General features: G+C 39.1%; 1 protein-coding gene and 1 pseudogene across 1 annotated transcript in view; one reads left to right on the forward strand and one right to left on the reverse strand.

Moving 5' to 3' along the window:
- OLA1 (Obg like ATPase 1) overlaps positions 1-20,960 on the reverse strand; it is a 195,380-nt gene that overhangs the window by 91,395 nt on the left and 83,025 nt on the right. The window lies entirely within an intron of this gene.
- Positions 15,662-15,785, forward strand: LOC136379147 (U2 spliceosomal RNA; annotated as a pseudogene).

Below are 20,960 nucleotides of genomic sequence, written 5' to 3' on the forward strand. Positions count from 1 at the left end.
ATCAATATCGTTACTCTTATCTACATAGAGTTTCTGAGAGAATATTTAACAAAATGACAAAGTACTAAAGTCGAAGCACTAAATGAAAACCTTGATTTTTATTTTTTAACTAAAAAATAAGAAATGACTTATGTCAAAACCTTGTCAATGAGACCCATTCTTTTAATTTGTTAAATAAATAATACATTAACAAAAAAGACAAATTTAATTTTGTAAGGAGAAGAAATGCTTTTACATTAAAAATCTTAAAACATAACTAATTTTTTTATACATTAAAACAATGTGGCCCTGGCTGGTTGGCTCAGTGGTAGAGCGTCAGTCTGGCGTGCAGAAGTCCCGGGTTCGATTCCCGGCCAGGGCACACAGGAGAGGCACCCATCTACTTCTTTACCCCTCCCCCTCTCCTTCCTCTCTGTCTCTCGCTTCCCCTCCCGCAGCAGAGGCTCCATTGAAGCAAAAGATGGCCCGGGTGCTGGGGATGGCTCCATAGCCTCTGCCCCAGGTGCTAGAGTGGCTCTGGTCGCAACAGAGCGATGCCCTGGATGGGCTGAGCATGCCCCCTGGTGGGCGTGCCGGGTGGGACTCGGTCAGGCGCATGCGGGAGTCTGTCTGACTGCCTCCCCGTTTCCAGCTTCAGAAAAATACAAAAAAATAAAAAATAAAACAATGCTGTCACTAAACATCAAGAACTCACTAATGAAAAAAAAACATACACACAAATAGGATTAAAACAAATTTGAAATCTTTTATATGTGTGCGCATGAGTAATACTGAGTATTACAAAAATTAGAGGATATTTTATCGCTTCATATTCATTTTGAAATATCTCCTAATTATATTTTGCAGGCTAAGACCCATCTAGAAATAACATTCTTTATAGAATTATAAAATTATAATCCATCAAATGTCTGATAGGACCATTACACATAGACAAACATTTCAGAAAAGTCTTAATTTCATAAGTGCATTGAGAAGGTATATAAATGCTAGTACATTTCAAACCTACTATGCTTAATTTCCAAATATGCTATAATTTAAATAATACTTTTAATAGATTCAATATATTATTCTGAAATTTAAGAAAGCAAATAAATTAAAAATACATTAACAGAAAACTAATATTCTATAAAGATGAATATTTCTCAGAGTAGGCACACCTGCCAATATATTAAAATAAGTAAAATCAACTACAAAAGTGATAAATCAAATGCCATGGTAGACTTGACTTCTCGAGACAGCATTTTCAGCCGTCTTTTGTGGCTTTGTTTGGCGCCATAGTCCTTTAAGTTTTGTCTTCATAAAGCCCTAACTAGTTGTAATCATTTGCAGCCTAATTGTGGACATTTATCTGCTTTTCTTATGCATAGAACATAGCTATTAAAGCTGAATGGTGATGGTGTGAAGTATAGGTTAAATTGGGTGAAATTAAAGCAAATTACTCCGGGATGTGGAAATCTGAAAATAGAAACCACCAATGATTTGCAACCCTCTTGATGATCAGCTTCACAGAACCCTAAACGACAAGAAAACTTACATATTTTAAAGTTAACTAGGTTTTTAAAAAATATTATGTATAAATGTATTTTTAACTACATGTACTTCTTAGTAATGGTGGAAAGATTATTTGTTTAACTCAGCTGCAATGTTAAAAAGAGCTCTGAGTTTTCTATTTTAAATAGTACAGTTCATTTCTTAAATAAGATTTCCGTTCCAACATATACATTTTTACCTATAAGAATTCATCCAACTATACAATAGTAATACACATCATAAATTATTTTGCTAGCTAAGTTTTAACCCTGAATAAAAGTATTAATACCAAAAATAATTTAACACTGAAATAACAGTGATAAAGCAAATTTAAAATGTAAACATAAATGTATTATATCTGTAGGCTTTTTATATATACACAAGTAAAACTGCATGTGTAACTAGCATACAGAAAAAATATAGAGGCCTAGAATTAATGTAAAACATTAAAATACAAGAAATTTATTTTATTTTATCTAAAATCTTAATGCTTGATCCACAGATTTGGATAAAGACAATAAAAAACATATCCACTTGCACCTTGATTATTCTCTTAGGCAAGAAAACATAGTAGTATAAGAAATTTCCTAGACCACATTTCAAACCAACTTACTTGAAAGCTAGAAAAATTTCTAGCAATGAAACTGAAATCCTCCTTTTATTGAATGCAATGTAGAAAGTATATTTTGGTATCTGGAGAAAGATAAAATTATATAATATGGCCCACACCTTGAAGGAGCTTATAGTCTAGTTGGAGAAATAAAAGCATATGTAACTAAATCAGGCCTACATGAAATGGTACCTATGAAAGAGCTCTTGATCTCAAAGATAGGAAAGAATAAAAGGGGAGTAAAGGAATAAAGCCACAGAGGATATGAACCTTAGAGAGTAACACTTAGCCAGAGGTACAGCAAAGACTAGGGTGAAATGCACAAGGAACATTCCAAAAACACAAAGAACAAATTCATCTGAGGAAAATTTAGAACAGAAAAGAGAGCACTAAAAAACATACTAACACTTGACAATGAAAAGCCCCGAGTAATAAGCAGAAAACGGAATTCCGAAGGAAGGTATGAATGTTTTGCAAGAGGCAGTAACAAATGCAATGATTCACAAGCAGTGATACATCTAATTTCTCATTGTCTATATCACCAGTAAAAGTGACATGCCAGAGATGTGGACCTGTGGATTAGCAATATATATCTATACCCTAGGTGTTCCCCTTTTCTTGCCTCATACCAGGTTATGAAGGCATTGCTTCCTACCTAATAACTGAGTCCTTATATATTACATTATCCGTGTGTTTTAGAGTCAGCATAGTACAAAATGTTATAGTCACTGTAATATTCAGCTACTGGTAGATTTTTATTTGCGCATATTTTAAAACCATAGTGGTGGTGCAGTGTGATAAAGCATCGACCTGGAATGCTGAGGTCGCCAGTTTGAGACCCTGGGCTTTCCTGGTCAAGGTACATATGGGAGTTGATGCTTCCTGCTCCTCCCTCTACTTCTCTTTCCATTCCTCCCCCCCCCCTCTAAAATGAATAAAAAATAAATAAAACCATAGCAAAAATATGTACTTCTAAATATTGTAGTTTATTAAAATGTAAGTAGGAAATTTAATAAAATGCACATAGTTATTTTCTGCTTTGTGAAAATAGGCTTTTTCCCCCCTCTATTGTATGGGACCCAAATGCTTGGACAGAGTCACTACGGTGCATAAGAATGGTTTAGAATTACTACTCTTGAAGGAAAACACTGGAGGAAAAAGAGACTAGAACAGTGATTTTCAAAAATCTCCTAGGGTACAGATGATTCCCAGCCCTCTCCTGGATCCTGGATTACTAGGGTACAACTTAGAATTCTGCATTTTAAACAAACGTGCCTCGTGCGGGTGATCCTAGAGTTACACTGATCAGACAAAAGAAAGGCCCAGCAAGAACGTATTACTAAATTCAGTGATAACACAGAAGAACCTGAACTAAGAAGTGGCAGTAGAAACAGAACAAAGTAGGAAAAGAAGAGAATTCTAGAAAGAACCAACAGAAGTTGTTGACTGATTATAACAATAATACATATAACGTAAATCATTTTTACCTCTAAACAAAAGTATGGGTGCCTACTTAAAAAGTGGATAAAAAAAATTAGCCCTGGCCGGTTGGCTCAGCGGTAGAGCGTCGGCCTAGCGTGCGGAGGACCCGGGTTCGATTCCGGCCAGGGCACACAGGAGAAGCGCCCATTTGCTTCTCCACCCCTCCGCCGCGCTTTCCTCTCTGTCTCTCTCTTCCCCTCCCGCAGCCAAGGCTCCATTGGAGCAAAGATGGCCCGGGCGCTGGGGATGGCTCTGTGGCCTCTGCCCCAGGCACTAGAGTGGCTCTGGTCGCAACATGGCGACGCCCAGGATGGGCAGAGCATCGCCCCCTGGTGGGCAGAGCATTGCCCCTGGTGGGCATGCCGGGTGGATCCCGGTCGGGCGCATGCGGGAGTCTGTCTGACTGTCTCTCCCTGTTTCCAGCTTCAGAAAAAATGAAACAAAAAAAAAAATTTAGATACCAGGTGATTTTTAACCTATGGGGAAAATAAAGATTTTAATTTGGAGAACAGAACTTCATTTAACCAAATAAACAGTACAAGTTTATACTTCACCTTTTTTGCCCCATGTAGACATGCTTAAAATTTGCACTACCCAATACAGAACACTGTGAAGAGGCTCTACTAATACTCTGTTTTGTCTGGTATTCCCACAAAGTAACATCAGTTTCACTTTCATGAACAATAAACTTCACTACATATTTAATGAAGACGAAACAGTTTATTATGACTCTAGTTATGAAGTTTCATCAGAATTATACTGCTTACATTTCTGGGATGTATTAGTTTAATAATGGCATATTTTAAACCGGTATTATGATATATGACCATGAAAAGATGATACTTCTTAGTAAAGAATCAAAGTAAATAGGTTCCTAAAAAATTTTAAACGTAAAATTTCATAGGCATTTTCTCTCCACACCAAATTAACATAAGTGCAAATAATGCTCAGGTTCGACACTGGAATGCACACGTTTGTTGTTAGCTCCCCAACATCCATCTAGACCCCCTTCAAATTCCCTCCCCTCCCAATTCCTTGTCAGGGGTTTAATTAGTTTCAGGTTAGATATGATTCCATCTGCCCACAGAGACTGGTCAAGTTAAGCACGGTCCAAGTAATCTCAAAACCTTTTATTGGAAGGCTAGGCCGAAGTCACTCTTTCTTCCCTGATGGATGTGAACTAGAAACCACATGGCCAGTGAGATGCTGGAAGCCATCTTAAGATAAAGTTGGTCAAGGAAGAGGGCAGACACAGAAAGAAATTAAGTCCTTAGGCATAGTTCTGAATTGGTGGACCAAGTACTCCCTGAAATCATATAGTATTTTATCTGCTCAACAGTATAAACTAATAGATTATGTTTAAGCCATTTCAAAATAGAATTCTATTTTTTTTTTTTTTTTTTTGTATTTTTCTGAAGCTGGAAACGGGGAGAGACAGTCAGACAGACTCCCGCATGCGCCCGACCGGGATCCACCCAGCATGCCCACCAGGGGGCGATGCTCTGCCCACCAGGGAGCGATGCTCTGCCCCACCGGGGCATCGCTCTGTTGCGACCAGAGCCACTCTAGCGCCTGGGGCAGAGGCCAAGGAGCCATCCCCAGTGCCCGGGCCATCTTTGCTCCAATGGAGCCTCGGCTGCAGGAGGGGAAGAGAGAGACAGAGAGGAAGGAGAGGGGGAGGGGTGGAGAAGCAGATGGGCGCTTCTCCTGTGTGCCCTGGCCGGGAATCGAACCCAGGACTTCTGCACGCCAGGCCGACGCTCTACCACAGGATTCTATTTTAAATAGAAATACCACAACTCAGACATTATGGTTCCTACTCTACATAAAATACTGCAATAATGAGTACCTATTATCACATTTTAAAATTAATGCATCCAATTGACATAAGGCAGTGGTTCTCAAAGTGTGCGCCAGGGCACACTGGTGCACCCTAGAAAATTTCCAGGTGCATCCTATGGTATTCCAGAGAAATATGTGCCTGTTGGGGACCAAAAAACCAACAGGGTTTTTGGAGTTTAGATTTTTGGGGGACAGAGGTGTGAGGAATTGGCTGTAAGCTGACAGTCTGCCCAATGCCCCATCTCACTTGCCTGATTAGGTTTCAAAAGGCTGTTAAGCTGTGGTGCTGGATTGTTTACACTACCCCCCATGTTCCCCAGAAGGACTGGAGGCAAGTTTCTTCTATCCTCTGTTTGGTGTCAAGTTAAGATTTGCTAATGGCCTCACTTTGCCCTATAAATAAAGCAAGGTGTGGTTTTGGGGCATGCTTTGTTCTTGCCAGCAGCAATTACAGGGCCCTCCCAACCCCGTATTTTCCTAATTCTGCTCTGTTCCCACTTGGGACCTCGAATTATTAGCTGCACTGATTTGCAGCATGTGCCCAGATATAGAAATAAATATACTCTATTATACCATTTCATTACGGAAATACCGCTCTTTTTTTTTTTTTTTAATATTTTATTTATTGATTTTTTAGAGAGAGGGGAGAGAGAGAGAGAGAGAGAGAGAGAGAGAGAGAGAGAGAAGGGGGAGGAGCAGGAAGCATCAACTCCCATATGTGCCTTCACCAGGCAAGCCCAGGGTTTCGAACCGGCGACCTCAGTGTCCCAGGTTGACGCTTTATCCCACTGCGCCACCACAGGTCAGGCAGGAAATACCGCTCTTTTTGTTAACACATCATTATTATATTTATTATTAACATATCATTACATGATTTTTAGATAAATAAACCCAAATGAAATAGATTTCTCAAAAAGAAACATGATATTGAAGAATCTGATTCTGGAAGTGAGCAAAAGTTAAATGTAAATAAAATAGGACTTGAAGGCTGACGAGCAGAATTTAATTTATAGTATTTTCCATCACTTAACACTGAACAATATGATTGGATTAGAAACCCATTCATGGAAGCTTCAAGTAATTTTGGTTTAACATTAACAGAAGAAGAAGAACTGGCAGCTATATCCACTGATCTTGGATTGATGATTAAACATAAGGAATTATCTCTTGAAGCCTTCAGGATTTCTATAAAAGAAGAATATGTGGCAATATCTAAAAAAGCTTTGAACATTTTACTACAATTTTCAACATCCTTTTTATGTGAATTAGGATTTTCCACTCTCAAACAAGAGTAAAAAGAGAGGAATTCTTCAATGTATTGATGAGGAAATGAGAGTTTAACTTTCAAATATATGCCCAAACATTGAAGAAATCACTAGGACACATCAGGCTCATGTTTCTCATAAACACAAGAATGAAAAAACTTAACACATTCGTGCCAGGACCTGCCGAATTTACTAAATCTTACTAAGAATGTATCTTATATATATAAAAACATAACTTTTTTGTCTTTTTTTATTTTTTAATCCCTCTTTTTTACAAATTCTAGAAAGCATAACTCAAAAAAATGTAACATAAAAATGATTTTTTTTTAAGAGATGAGAAGCATCAACTTTATTGATTGCTTTTCATATGTGCCTTGACCGGGGCAGGGGTGGGGGGCCTCCAGTGACCCCTTGCTCAAGGCAGCGATCTTTGGGCTCAAGCCTGTGATCATGGGGTCGTGTCCATGAGCCCACGTTCAAGCCTGCCACCCCGTCTGTGCTTGAGCTGGTGAGCCTGCACTCAAGCCAGCAACCTCAGGGTTGTGAACCTGGGTCCTCTGCATTCCAGGTCAATGGTCTATCCACTGTGCCACTGCCTGATCAGGCAAAAAAAATGATTTTTAATGTCAGAATAAATTTAATTTTGTCGTATTTATTTCATTTAATTACCATAAAAGCACACTTGGACTTTGTTTTTTCTTTAATATTTGACTTAATTAGCCTGACCAGGCGGTGGCACAGTGGATAGAGCGTCGGACTGGGATGCGGAGAACCCAGGTTCAAGACCCCAAGGTCGCCAGCTTTAGCGTGGGCTCATCTGGAGGTCTCTGGCTTGAGCAAGGAGTTACTCAGTCTGCTGTAGCCCCCTCCCTGGTCAAGGCACATATGAGAAAGCAATCAGTGAACAACTAAAGTGCCACAATGAAAAACTGATAATTGATGCTTCTCATCTCTCTGCGTTCCTGTCTGTCTGTCCTTATCTATCCCTCTCTCTGACTCTCTCTGTCTCTGTTTAAAAAAAAAGGGGGTGGGGCTACAGAGTGTGTAAGGGCTGCATGATTGGGGTTTGTCTTACCCCTCTGTAGTCACTGGCCAATAATATTTGACTTAATTATTATAACATATTTCTCAGAAATTTGTACATAGTGTGCCTACAATTATTTGTACGATTTTAAATGTGACCCAACTTCAAAAAGTTTGAGAACCACTGGTATAAGGTATCACAGAAAGCGTATGTTCAGGCAAACAGTCCTGGCTTCAGAAACTATCATCAGTTCTGCCATTAACTTGCCTAAGGCCATTAGCTAATAACAATCTTTTTTACTCCTAGATTATTCACCTCCAAACAGAGATATTATCTACTGAAAAACTTGTGTGACAAAATCTCTGTAATAAAGAAAATAGAGAACAAGTGTTGATGCCACCTCGTTTTGTGGAGAATCCATGCCAAGGAGATTCTTGCTCCCTTTTATCTAGCCAAAGTCTATCCAGTTCAAGTTTTATCTCTTCCTTAAACATAAATGATTCATTTAAATGATATTTAAGTCCTTATCAATCATATACAAGAGTTCCACAGATAAAATAAACTATTTGGGGCTATAGTGAGCAAGGGCAGATGTGTGGTACAAGGGGAATTTAAAGAGAGGCAAAAGCCAGATCATTCCAGAGCCTTGCAGGCCACGGTAGGAAATGATCTTTTCTACAGGAAAAAGAAAGCCTTTGAAGGAAAGAGGCATAATCTAATTTACATTTTATTTTTTATTTTTATTATTATTATTATTTTTTTACAGAGACAGAGAGAGAGTCAGAGAGAGGGACAGACAGGAACAGAAAGAGGTGAGAAGCATCAACCATTAGTTTTTTGTTGCGACACCTTAGTTATTCATTGATTGCTTTCCCATATGTGCCTTGACCATGGGGCTACAGCAAACTGAGTAATAAGCCTTTGCTCGAGCTAGCAACCTTGGGTCCAAGCTGGTGAGCTTTGCTCAAACCAGATGAGCCCGCGCTCAAGTTGGCGACCTCGGAGTCTCGAACCTGGGTCCTCCGCATCCCAGTCTGACGCTCTATCCCCGGTGCCACTGCCTGGTCAGGCTCTAATTTACATTTTAAAAGATCATGCTACTGAATGTCCATAACTGAGGAAATTATTAATTTTTTTTAACTTTCATTTTCTGGGATATTACTTGGCTATATAAAAAAGAAAGGGGGAAAAAACCCAAAATCAATCAATCAAAGAAAAGGAAAGAACTATATATTGATCTAAAAGAATGTCCATGATATATTATTAGGTAAAGATGAAGTAAATGATAGCATACTATATATGAGCAATCCATTTTTAGAAATAAAAAGAACCCAACAAAAACATTTGAATATTAAATAAATTATATTAGTCTATCAAGTTAAACAATTTCAGTAGCAAAGAAAAAAAGAAATATACTTTATAAGATACTGAGAATGTCTTTTCTCTTTTCAATGTGTAGCAAATTATCACTGATAGCTCAAATGTTACTTCCTATTATTTATCAGAAGATTAATATCTATAAGTTCTTTTATATACCTAATGAACATTTTACTTTTGACCAGCTTCGGGCATTTCAAATCACAAACAAAAATAAGGCAATGTACAATAATTTACAAGTGAATCCTAAATTTGCCTCTTGTGAAGCAGAAAGCTTAACAAAGCCTCTGAGAAGCAGTTTCCTATGCAGACTCAGAGAGCTATCACTCTACCAGCTATGAAACTGTAGACACAACAGAGAATCAGGAAGCTCCAACAGGAACCCAACTGTGGGAGTGGCAGTTCCAGTTCATCTACCTGGAAAAATCAATCTGAACATGAAGTAGGAAATTGTTTTGTTTTTTTTTTTAAGAGAGAGAGAGAGGGACGGACAGACAGGAAGGGAGAGAGATGAGAAGCATCAACATGTTGCAGTACTTCAGCTGCTCATTGATTGCTTTCTTGTATGTGGCTTGATGGCAGGGGGTGAGGGGGGCTCCAGCCAAACCAGTGACCCCTTGATCAAGCCAGCGACCTTTGGGCTCAAGCCAGCAACTATGGGGTCATGTCTACGATCCCTCATTTAAGCCAGTGACCTCGCACTCTAGCTGGTAAACGCGCGCTCAAGCCAGATGAACCTGTGCTCAAGCTGGTGACCTGTTTTCGAACCTGGGTCCTCAGCATCCCAGGTCAACGATCTATCCACTGTGCCACTGCCTGGTCAAATGAAGTAGGAAATCTTAAAGGAAAAAAAATGTTTATTGAATGGGGTTCTTGCTTGAAGAGGAAAGTTGTTTCTACTGCTGCCATTGCAGAGTGCAAAAGTGATCTTTTACCATTTTGCTAAGTATCTCCATAAATATAATTTTAAATATCTGCAAAATTCTGTTCTGTAATACCACAATCCACCACAAAATTTCTGTTGGTGATAATCATCAGGACCATCTTTAAAACAATGGCGCACGCTGCCCTGGCCAGATGGCTCAGTTGGTTAGAGCATTGTCTAGAAGCGGCAGAAGTTGCTGGTTAGATCCTTGGTCAGGGCATATACAGGATAGATTGATATTGCTCTCTCTCTCTCAAGTCAATAAAATAAACATTAAAAAAAGAAGAAAAAACAAACAATGGAGCACAAAGATGTGGTAAAATATACTTGTACTGTTGATTTAACTATCTACTTCAATTTATGGCCCTGATTATCCTGGTAAGAGATATTATTATGTTAGACCTTCTTTAAGGAAAATATATTTTAAAGTTGTTTTCCCTTCTCCCATTGTGACTATTTAGTTAAGAATTCAGTTAATGCCTTCTTTTGTAATACTGTCCTAAAAATTGTTACACAAGATTAAGATGAACTCATATAAAAACGTATCAACAATCATGTTTTAAAAAATCTTGAGTTAATTTTTTTCATTTTTTTAAATTGGTTTTAGAGAGAGAGAAAGGGAAAGAGAGAGAGAGACAGAAACATCGATCTGTTCTGGTATGTGTCCTGACTGGGAATCAAACTGGCAACGTCTGTGCTTCAGGATGATACTCGGTTGGTTAGAGTCTAACCAACCGAGCCACCTGGCCAGTGCTTGAGTTAATTTTTAAAAAGGGGGTAAAACTCAGAGGTCAATTTCCCCTATCAGTAAATCTAAACTAGTTACAATTTAGTCACTAACCCAATTTAGAACTGAAGATGCATCTTTTACATCTTCAGTTCACCTCTCAAAGGCTATATAGAGATAGCATTCTAGTACAAGGGAAGTCAGAATTTGTAGAAATGTAATCTTTATAATTATCAATTATTCATTCAATAAAATTTTATTATATAGGCCCTGGCCGGTTGGCTCCGTGGTAGAGCGTCAGCCTGGCCTGCAGAGGTCCCGGGTTCGATTCCCGGCCAGGGCACACAGGAGAAACGCCCATCTGCTTCTCCACCCCTCCCCCTCTCCTTCCTCTCTGTCTCTCTCTTCTCCTCGCGCAGCCGAGGCTCCACTGGAGCAAAGATGGCCCGGGCGCTGGGGATGGCTCCTCGGCCTCTGCCCCAGGCGCTAGAGTGGCTCTGGTCACAGCAGAGTGACGCCCCAGAGGGGCAGAGCATCGCCCCCTGGTGGGCAGAGCGTCGCCCCCTGGTGGGCGGGCCAGGTGGATCCCGGTCAGGCGCATGCGGGAGTCTGTCTGTCTCTCCCCGTTTCCGGCTTCAGAAAAATACAGGAAAAAAAAAATTTATTATATAATAATCAAGGTATAATGCTAATATATTAATTATAAGGATAAAATACTATATAATAATCAATCTAAGGCTATGATGATATTTTGATAAGAAGTTGAATTTAACTATAAATCTCAAATACACACTGACTTAATATGCACACTATCACTACAGGAAGTAAAACAGTAGTGTACAGATCTGATAAAAAAAACTGTATTCCAGTTTTGGTGTGCCACTGAGTTTCAGGTAGCACACAAAATCCCACTCAAGGGCTTTCATTTTCAATAATGTCATAGTAAGAGCCAACTGGAAACTATCACTCCCCATTCTAGGGAGAAAACACTATGAAACAAGAACAAGATACTAAAAAGCTATCTAAGGGCACTGAAGAACAAAGACAGACAGGCTGGTTGAGAATAGTGCTTAAAGGAAAGAAACTATATAGAGTGAACTCTTTTTTTCAAGACTTTTAGTCGGGGGCCATGTGTAGGCAGCACAGCACAAAAGGCAAATAAACTGTCTGCCGTAGGGAACCAGAAAACTAATGCTGGAGAAACTACAATGAAAGAATGCAAAGCAACAGGAAATAGCAAGAAAAATAGGGGGAATCACCAAAATCACAACAAACAACTCTTTGATGCCAGAACCATACATGAGCAGGGCAGACTCAAAGCACACTGGTTAGACAAAAAATACCTGAAGTGACACTGAAGCTGTCAACTAAGAAACGGAGTTTGCAGTTCAAGTCCAATTGCCTACTAAGTCAAAAGAAACACTACATATCAGAGAAAAACACAGAATCCAAAAATCACTATTTAACATTCATCATGTCCATGATATAATCCAAAATTACCTAAGGAAAATCAAACACTGTTAAAGAAAAAAGAGAACACAAGCCTGACCAATGGTGGTGCAGTGGATAGAGCATCTACTTGAGGTCCCAGGTCCAAAACCTCGAGGTCGCCAGCTTGAACGTGGGCTCACCCAGCTTGAGTGCAGGATCACTGACATGATCCCATGGTTGATCACTTGACCCAAAAGTCACTGGCTTGAGCAAGGGGTCATGGCTCGGCTGGAATCCCCCAGTCAAGGCATGTATGAGAAGTAATCAAAGAGCAACTAAAGTGCCACAACTACAAGTTGATGCTTCTCATCTCTCTCCCTACCTGCCTGTCTCTGTCACTTAAAAAAAAAAAAGAAAAAGAGAGAACATGACTAAACTGAGATAACTCAGATGTTAGAAGTACCCAAGGAAACTTTTCAAGCGACTACGTATTAAAACTATCTTCAGCACTGGCCAGATAGCTTGGTTAGTTAGAACATTGTTCTAATGTGCAAAGGTTGCCAGCTCGATCCCTGGTCAAGGCACATACAGAAACAGATCAATGTTTCTGTCTCTCTCTCTCTCTCTCTCTCTTTCTATTTCTAACCTTCCTGTCTCTCTAAAATCAATAAAATATTTTAAAAAAGGAAATTTAGAACTAAAAATCACAATATCTAAAAATAAACCAAACTGCAGAAACATAAGAAACAAAATAGGCCCTGGCCAGTTGGCTTAGTGGTAGAGCATCAGCCCAGCGTGTGGATGTCCCAGGTTCGAAGCCCAGTCAGGGCACACAGGAGAAGTGCCCATCTGCTTCTCCACCCCTCTCCCTCTTGCTTCTCTCTCTCTCTTTCTGTCTCTCTTTTCTCCTCTCCTGTTGCAGCCATGGCTCGATTGAAGTGAGTTGGCCCTGGGCGCTGACAATGGTTCCATGGCTTCTGCCTAAGGCGCTAAAAAATGGCTCCGATTGCAACAGAGCAAGGGCCCCAGATGGGCAGAGCATCACCCCCTGGTGGGCTTGCTGGGTAGATCCTGGTCAGGGTGCATGCAGAAGTCTGTCTCTCTCACTAAAAAAAAAAAAAAAAAAAAAAAAAAAAAAAAGGTAAAAAAACACTAAATAAAGATTAAGGTAACTAGGCCCTGTACAGTTGGCTCAGTGGATAGAGCATCAGACTGGCATACAGACGAGACATCACGGGTTCAATTCCCAGTCAGGGCACACAAGAGAAGCAACCATCTGCATCGCTCCCCCTCCCTCTCCCCCTTCTCTCTTTTCCCCTCCCATTGCCAGTGGCTCAGTTGTTCCAAGCATTGGCCCCAGGTACTGAGGATAGCTGGGTTGGTCCAAGTGCATCAGCCTCAGGCACTAAAAGTAGCTCAGTTGATTCAAGCACCCACCCCAGACAGGGGTTGCCAGGTGGATCCCTGTTGGGGAGCATGCCAGAGTATGTCTCTGTTTGCCCAACTCCGACTTAAAAAAAGAAAAGATAAGGCAAATTTTAGATAAATTGATACATACTATCTAGTCTGAACAACGCTAAAAATTGAGAGTGGCCTGACCAGTGGTGGCGCAGTGGATAAAGCATCGACCTGGAACATTGAAGTTGCCAGTTCAAAACCCTGGGCTTTGCCTGGTCAAGGCACATATGGGAGTTTTTGCTTCCTGCTCCTCCCCTCCTTCTCTCTCCCTCTCTCCCTCCCTCTCTCTCTCTGTCTCCTCTAAAATGAATAAAAATAAATAAATAAATAAATAAATAAATAAATAAATAAATAAATAATGAGAGTGAACAAAAATGAACAGAGCTTCAGGGACAATTAGACAATACAAAATGGTCCAAATGGTCCAACATACAAGTAACTGGAATCCTAAGGAGGAGAGGGGAAAGAGATGAAGCAGAAAAAAATATTTGGAAATTAATGAATAAAACTGTGCCCTAATTATGGTAAGACAAGAATTTATAGAACGAAGAAGTTCAGTAAACACCATGAATAAATTCGAAGAAGTCCAGGCAAAGATACACTCAGTGGCAGACACAATCGCAGAGGAAGACATAAATGTCAAACAGTTGTTGCATTCAGAGGACCAGAGTGATTTTTCTGTCCAGGTCCTCAAAACATTGTTTTGTGATTCCTCCCTGCTAGGCACATACATGAAAGAGATAATGTTAGGGTTAATCTTAAAATGGCTTGCTCTCCCTCTGCTCTGTAAAGATGGGTCTTAAGCCAAGAACCAAGTCATGGCCCTGGAAATCATGAACAGTAACTGCTTAGGAATGTAAAACCAAGCAGTTCTTCCCCTAAGTCTGAATTAGGTTAGTCCAGGCAGTTGGGAACTTCATTCCTGATCACTCCTCCAAAATATAAAAGCATAGGCTTTTTGACCATCAGAACCTATTACTACACTGATAGGACCCTCAAGAAGTCAAACCAAGAGAAAAAAATTCCAACACATTTCCGTGCATAAACACATGCATTCTCAGATAATGGGGTCAAACTCATTTGACTACACCAAGGACATGACCATCTTAGAAAGTGCTGGCTTTTTACCTTTGGACCTAGTGTATAGTAGTAGCTTCTTTCCATTTCTGGATAATAAAGGGACCGAAGTTTTGCCAACCTAAAGCTGTCTTTGATTTTTAGCTGGTTATTAAGAAATAAAACGATTCAGAAAGAACTTCTGACTCTTTCTTCTTTCCTGCCTAAGAGGTTCATATGAAGAAAACCTGCTTCAGGAAGGGAACCTTAACCTTAGCATTAGACAGGAAGACTCCAAGAAAGCAGAAGCATATGTACTAGATACCCACTTGTCCCACTGTTCCAGAGTCACCTAGCAAGAATTTCTCCTCTTCTTCAAATACCTGCAAATTGTTTATTCTCACTTCTGAAATCTAAGACCCTATTCCCCTATACTTTTTATGCTTTGTCTAAAATAACATATATACCTACTGTTGCCACATTGTCTTTAGAATTTTCATGCTTATGCAACTTCCCCAAGCACATGTATTAAACTTAATTTTCTCCTGTTAAAAAAAAAAAAGTGAGGCCCTAGCCAACTTGGCTCAGTGGTAGAGCATCAGCCCAGCATATGGATGTCCCAGGTTTGATTCGCAGTCAGAGAACACAGGAGAAGTCTCCATCTGCTTCTCCACCTTTCCCCCTCTTGCTTCTCTTTCTCTCTCTCTTCCCATCCTGCAGCCATGGCTCAACTGGAGTTGGCCCCAGGCACTGAGGATGGCTCCATGGCCCATGCCTCAGAAGGTAAGAAGACACTAAAAAGAACTCGATGCTCAATGCCCCAGATGGGAAAAGCATAGCCCACTAGTGGGCTTGCCAGGTGGGTATCAGTACGCGCCTAGGCCAGAGTCTGTCTTTTTGCCTCCCCTCCTCTCAGTGAATTAAAAAAAAAAAAATCACTTCTCAGCCTTTTGGCTAAGATCAAGTGTAGTATCTGTTCTTATCAGTTTAAAAAAAAAAGTGAAGAACAAGTCTTGAAAACAGCAAAAGAAAATGTTTCAATTAATGGCTGACTTCTCATCTGAAACTGAGAAGGCCAGAAGAGAGTGCAACATTTTTTAAATGTATAGAGAAAAACAAAAATCTGTCAACTAAAAATGTTATATACAGCAAAAATAGTCTTTAAAGCAAAACTATTAAACTATTAAAAAAGAACCAGTCAGAAATGAAGGATACAACAACTGTAATGAAGAATACATTACAGAGAATCAACAGTAGAGTTAGATGAAGCAGAGGATCAAATAGAAATTTGGAAGATAAGGAAGCAAAAAACACCCAATAATAACAGCAAAAAGAAAAAAAGAACCCAAGAAAATGAGGATAGTTTAAGGAGCCTCTAGGATAACTTCAAACATATCAACATTTGTATTGCAAAAATGCCAGAAGGAGAAAAAAGAGAGTAATGAATTGAAAACCTATGTGAAAAATAATATTGAAAAACTTCCCTAACTTGGAGAAAGAAATAGACATACAAGCCCATAAAGTGCAGAGTCCCAAATAAGATGAACCCCAAAAGGCCCACATCAAGACACATTGTTATTAAAATGTCAAAGTTAAAGACAAAGAAGGAATCTTAAAAGCAACAAGAGAAAAGCAATTAGTTACCTACAAGGAAGCTCCCATAATACTATCAGTTGATTTCTCAACAAAAACTTTGCAGGTCAGAAGGTACTGGCAAGAAATATTCAAAATGAAGAAAAGCAAGGATATGCAAACAAGATTATTATACCCTGCAAAGCTATCATTTAGACTCAAAGGACAGGTAAAGAGCTTCCCAGACAAAAAAAAATCTAAAGGTGTTCATTACCACCAAACCAGTCTTACATACAATGTTAAAGGGTATTCTTTAAGAAGAAGAAAAATATCAAAATAAATAATAAAATGGTGATAAGTACATATCAACAATTACTTTAAATGCAAGTGAATTAAATGCTCCAATCAAAAGACGTACGATGGCTGAATGAATAACGAAACAAGATCCCTACATATACTGTCTACAAGAGACTCACCAGATCAAAAGATACAGACCGAAAGTAAAGAAATGGAAAAAGATACTCCATTCTGGGTATTTATAAAAACAACAACAACATAAAAAACCCAAAACATTAAATCAAAAAGACAGATGTTCACTGAAGCATTATTTACAATGGCCAAGATTTGGATGCAATCTCAGTGTCCATCAATAAAAACAGATGAATGGATAAAAAAGAAGTGGTGCATATATACAATGGAATATGACTCAGATATAAAAAGGAATGAGATCTTGACCTCTGCAACAACATGGATGGATCTAGAGGGCATTGTGCTGGGTGAAATAATTTAGACAGAGAAAGACAAATGCCAGATGATTTCATTTATATGTGAATTCTAAGGGAAACAAAATTAATGAACAAGCACAAAAGAAACAGCCTTAGATACAGATTTTGATGGTTGCTACATGGGAAAGGGGTTGAGGTGAAAAAGTGAAAGGATTAATAAATACAAATTGGTAGTTACAAAACAGTCATTAAGATGTGAAGTACAGCACAGAGAATATTGCCCCAGCACAATAATACAGGGTGGGGCAAAAGGTTTACAGTTGTGAGTACATAAAACAATGTATTCTATTAGAATTATTTAATTACTATATTATTTTCCATACAAACAACTGTAAATCTACTTTTACCCTACCCTGAATTGTAATGATTATGTATGGTATCAGATGGGCACTTTATTTATTGGAGTGATCACTTCCTAAATTATATAAATGTCCAACCACTGCATTGCACACCTGAAAGTAATACAATAGTCTATGTCAACTATAATTTAAAAAAAACTTATTTTCAAAAAAAGAAAACAAAAGTCACCAAATAATCAAAAATGCAGAGAAAAAAACCAGAAAGCAACAAATTGAACATAAATATAAAAACACAAATGAAAACCTACCGATAAGTACATTAAACGATGCACTTTAAAAGGTGTGATTTAAATTAATTTTAAAAAATAGAGTACAACTCTCTCCTCTCTTCCTCTCCAAAAGGCAAGGTAAGTACAGTGGTACCTTGAGATACGAATTTAATTCGTTCTGTAACCGAGCTCGTAAGTCAGTCAACTTGTACATTAAACTGCCGATACTGCACCTGTGCACCAAAGCGCCAACTAGCGGCAGCTTCCCGAATCACAACTCGTATCTCAGAATTTCGCTGGGATCTCGAACAAAAATATGGACCAAGTTGCAGCTCATATCTTAAAAAATTTGTATGTTGGTCTGTTTGTATCTCAAGGTACCACTGTAAAGGCAAAAATAAATGAATGGGACTATATCAAACTGAAAAGCTTCTGCACAGCAAAAGAAACTGACAAAACAAATAGGCAGCCAACTAAATAGGAGATATATTTGCAAACAACGGCTCCAATAAGGGGTTAATATTCAAAATATATAAAGAACTCCAAAGCTCAGCAACAAACTAGTAAACAATCCAGTTAAAAAATGGGGAAGGGACCTGAACAGACACTTCTCCCATGAGGACATACAAATGGCCAACAGGTATATATGAAAAGATGCTCATCTTCACTAGCTATTAGAGAAATGCAAATAAAAACTACAATGAGATACCACCTCACACCCGTTAAATTGGCTATTATCAACAAGACAGATAATAACAAGGGTTGGAGAGGCTGTGGAGAAAAGGAAACCTTCATTCACTGCTGGCGGGAATGCAAATTAGTACAACCATTATGGAAGAAAGTATGGTGGTTCCTGAAAAAACTAAGAATAAAACTACCATATGACCCAGCAATCCTTCTACTGGGTATCTACCCCCAAAACTCAAAAACATTGGTACATAAAGACACATGCACCCCATGTTCATTGCAGCATTATTCACAGTGGCCAAGAAAGACATGGAAACAACCAAATTGCCCCTTGATAGAGGATTGGATAAAGAAGATGTGGTACATATATACAATGTAATACTATACTCCTCAGCCATAAGAAACATTTACGACAACATGGATGGACCTTGAGAACATTATACTGAGTGAAATAAGTAAATCAGAAAAAGCTAAGAACTTGATGATTTCTCACATAGGTGGGATATAAAATTGAGACTCATGAACATAGATAAAAGTGTGGTGGTTACCAGGGGAAGGGGGATGTAAGGAAGTAGGATGGGGGATTGGGGAAAGAGGAAGGGGTGGGGGGAATGTGTAAAGAGGGACAAATATAAGGTGATGGAAAATGATTTGACTTTGGGTGATGAATATACAACATAACCAACAGTTCAAATGCTATAGAAATGTTTAGTGCCTGACCTGTGGTGGCACAGTGGATCAAGCTTTGACCTGGAATGCTGAGGTCGCCAGTTCAAAACCCTGGGCTTACCCGGTCAAGGCACATATGGGAGTTGATGCTTCCTGCTTCCCCCCTCCCTTCTCTAAAATGAATAAATAAATAAAAATAATTTTAAAAAAAGAAATGTTTACCTGAAATCTATATACTCTTATTGGTCAAAGTCACCCTCTTAAATTTAATTTTCTAAACTAAAAAACAAATGTGGGTTTTTTTGTGTGACAGAGACAGAGAGAGACAGAGAGAGGGACAGATAGGGACAGACAGACAGGAAGGAGAGAGATGAGAAGCATCAATTCTTCGTTACAGCACCTTAGTTGTTCATTGATTGTTTTCTCATATGTGCCTTGACCAAGGTCTAGAGCAGACCGAGTGACCCCTTGCTCTAGCCGGCAACCTTGGGCTCAAGCTGGTGAGCCTGCTTGCTCAATCTAGCAACCTCCGGGTTCTGAACTGGGTCCTCTACGTCCCAGTCTAACGCTCTATCCACTGTGCTACCACCTGGTCAGGCCTAAATAACAAATTTTAAAATATAAAAATAAATTTAAAAGAAGTTTCAGAGGGTATTCTTATGCTACTCTTTTGCTTCTTTCTCTCCCCTTGTCTTTCTAAAAATCAGGTTTTTTTGTTTTTTTTTAATTATTCTCTGTTGCCTTTTTTTGTCTTTATTTTTTTCTATTTTTAATTTTTTTTTATTTTTATTGAATACAGAGAGAGGAAAGGAGTAAGGGGGAGACAGAAGCATTAATCTGTTTCTGTATGTGCCCCAGCCAAGGACTGAACCAGTCACCTCTGCATTGCAAGACAATGCTCCAGCCAAGTGAGCCATCCAGCCAGGACTCTAAAAATCAGTTTTAAAAAATAGAGCTCAACTATATGTTGCTCAAGAAATGTATTTAAAATATAAAGACATGGCCGGTTGGCTCAGTGGTAGAGCGTCGGCCTGGTCTGCAGAAGTCCCGGGTTCGATTCCCGGCCAGGGCACACAGGAGAAGCGCCCATCTGCTTCTCCACCCCTCCCCCTCTCCTTCCTCTCTGTCTCTCTCTTCCCCTCCGGCAGCCAAGGCTCCAATGGAGCAAAGATGGCCCGGGCGCTGGGGATGGCTCCTTGGCCTCTGCCCCAGGCACTAGAGTGGCTCTGGTTGCGGCAGAGCGACGCCCTGGAGGGGCAGAGCATCGCCCCCTGGTGGGCGTGCCAGGTGGATCCCGGTCGTGCGCCTGCAGGAGTCTATCTGTCTCTCCCCGTTTCTAGCTTCAGAAAAATACAAAAAAATAAAAAATAAAAAATAAAATAAAATAAAATATAAAGTCATATTTATAGGTTGAGAGTAAATGCATGAAGAAGAATAAACATTAGATAGATATAGTAGCTATATTAATGCCAGATAAAGTTGATTTCAAAATAAAAAGTATTACCAGAAATAGAAAGCTATTCTATAATGAGAAAAAATAAATGTATCAGGAAAGTATAATATTCATAGGTATATGTGCCTTACAACAGCAAGATCTAGAAAGCTAAAATTGACAGATTCAAGGATTAAACAGACAATTCCAAAATTAAGTGTTGGAGATTTAAAACCCCTCTCTACTAAATTGAGAGAACTAGACAATTAAAACCTGTAAAGACTTAGAAGATATGAAAAATGTTATCTATCATCTTGACTAAAATCATATTTATAGAACACTATACCTAATAGTAATAGAATACACATTCTTTTCAATATTATGTAGTTTCTTGGGCCCAGACAATTCACTGAATTAAAAAATAAGTTTCATTAATTTAAAAAGACTAAAATCACAGAGTATTATCCCTGACCACAAAGGAATTAAATGTGAAATCAAAAACAATTAGAATACTAGGTAA

This window comes from Saccopteryx leptura, chromosome 7, assembly GCF_036850995.1.
Source record: "Saccopteryx leptura isolate mSacLep1 chromosome 7, mSacLep1_pri_phased_curated, whole genome shotgun sequence".
Lineage (NCBI taxonomy): Eukaryota > Metazoa > Chordata > Mammalia > Chiroptera > Emballonuridae > Saccopteryx > Saccopteryx leptura.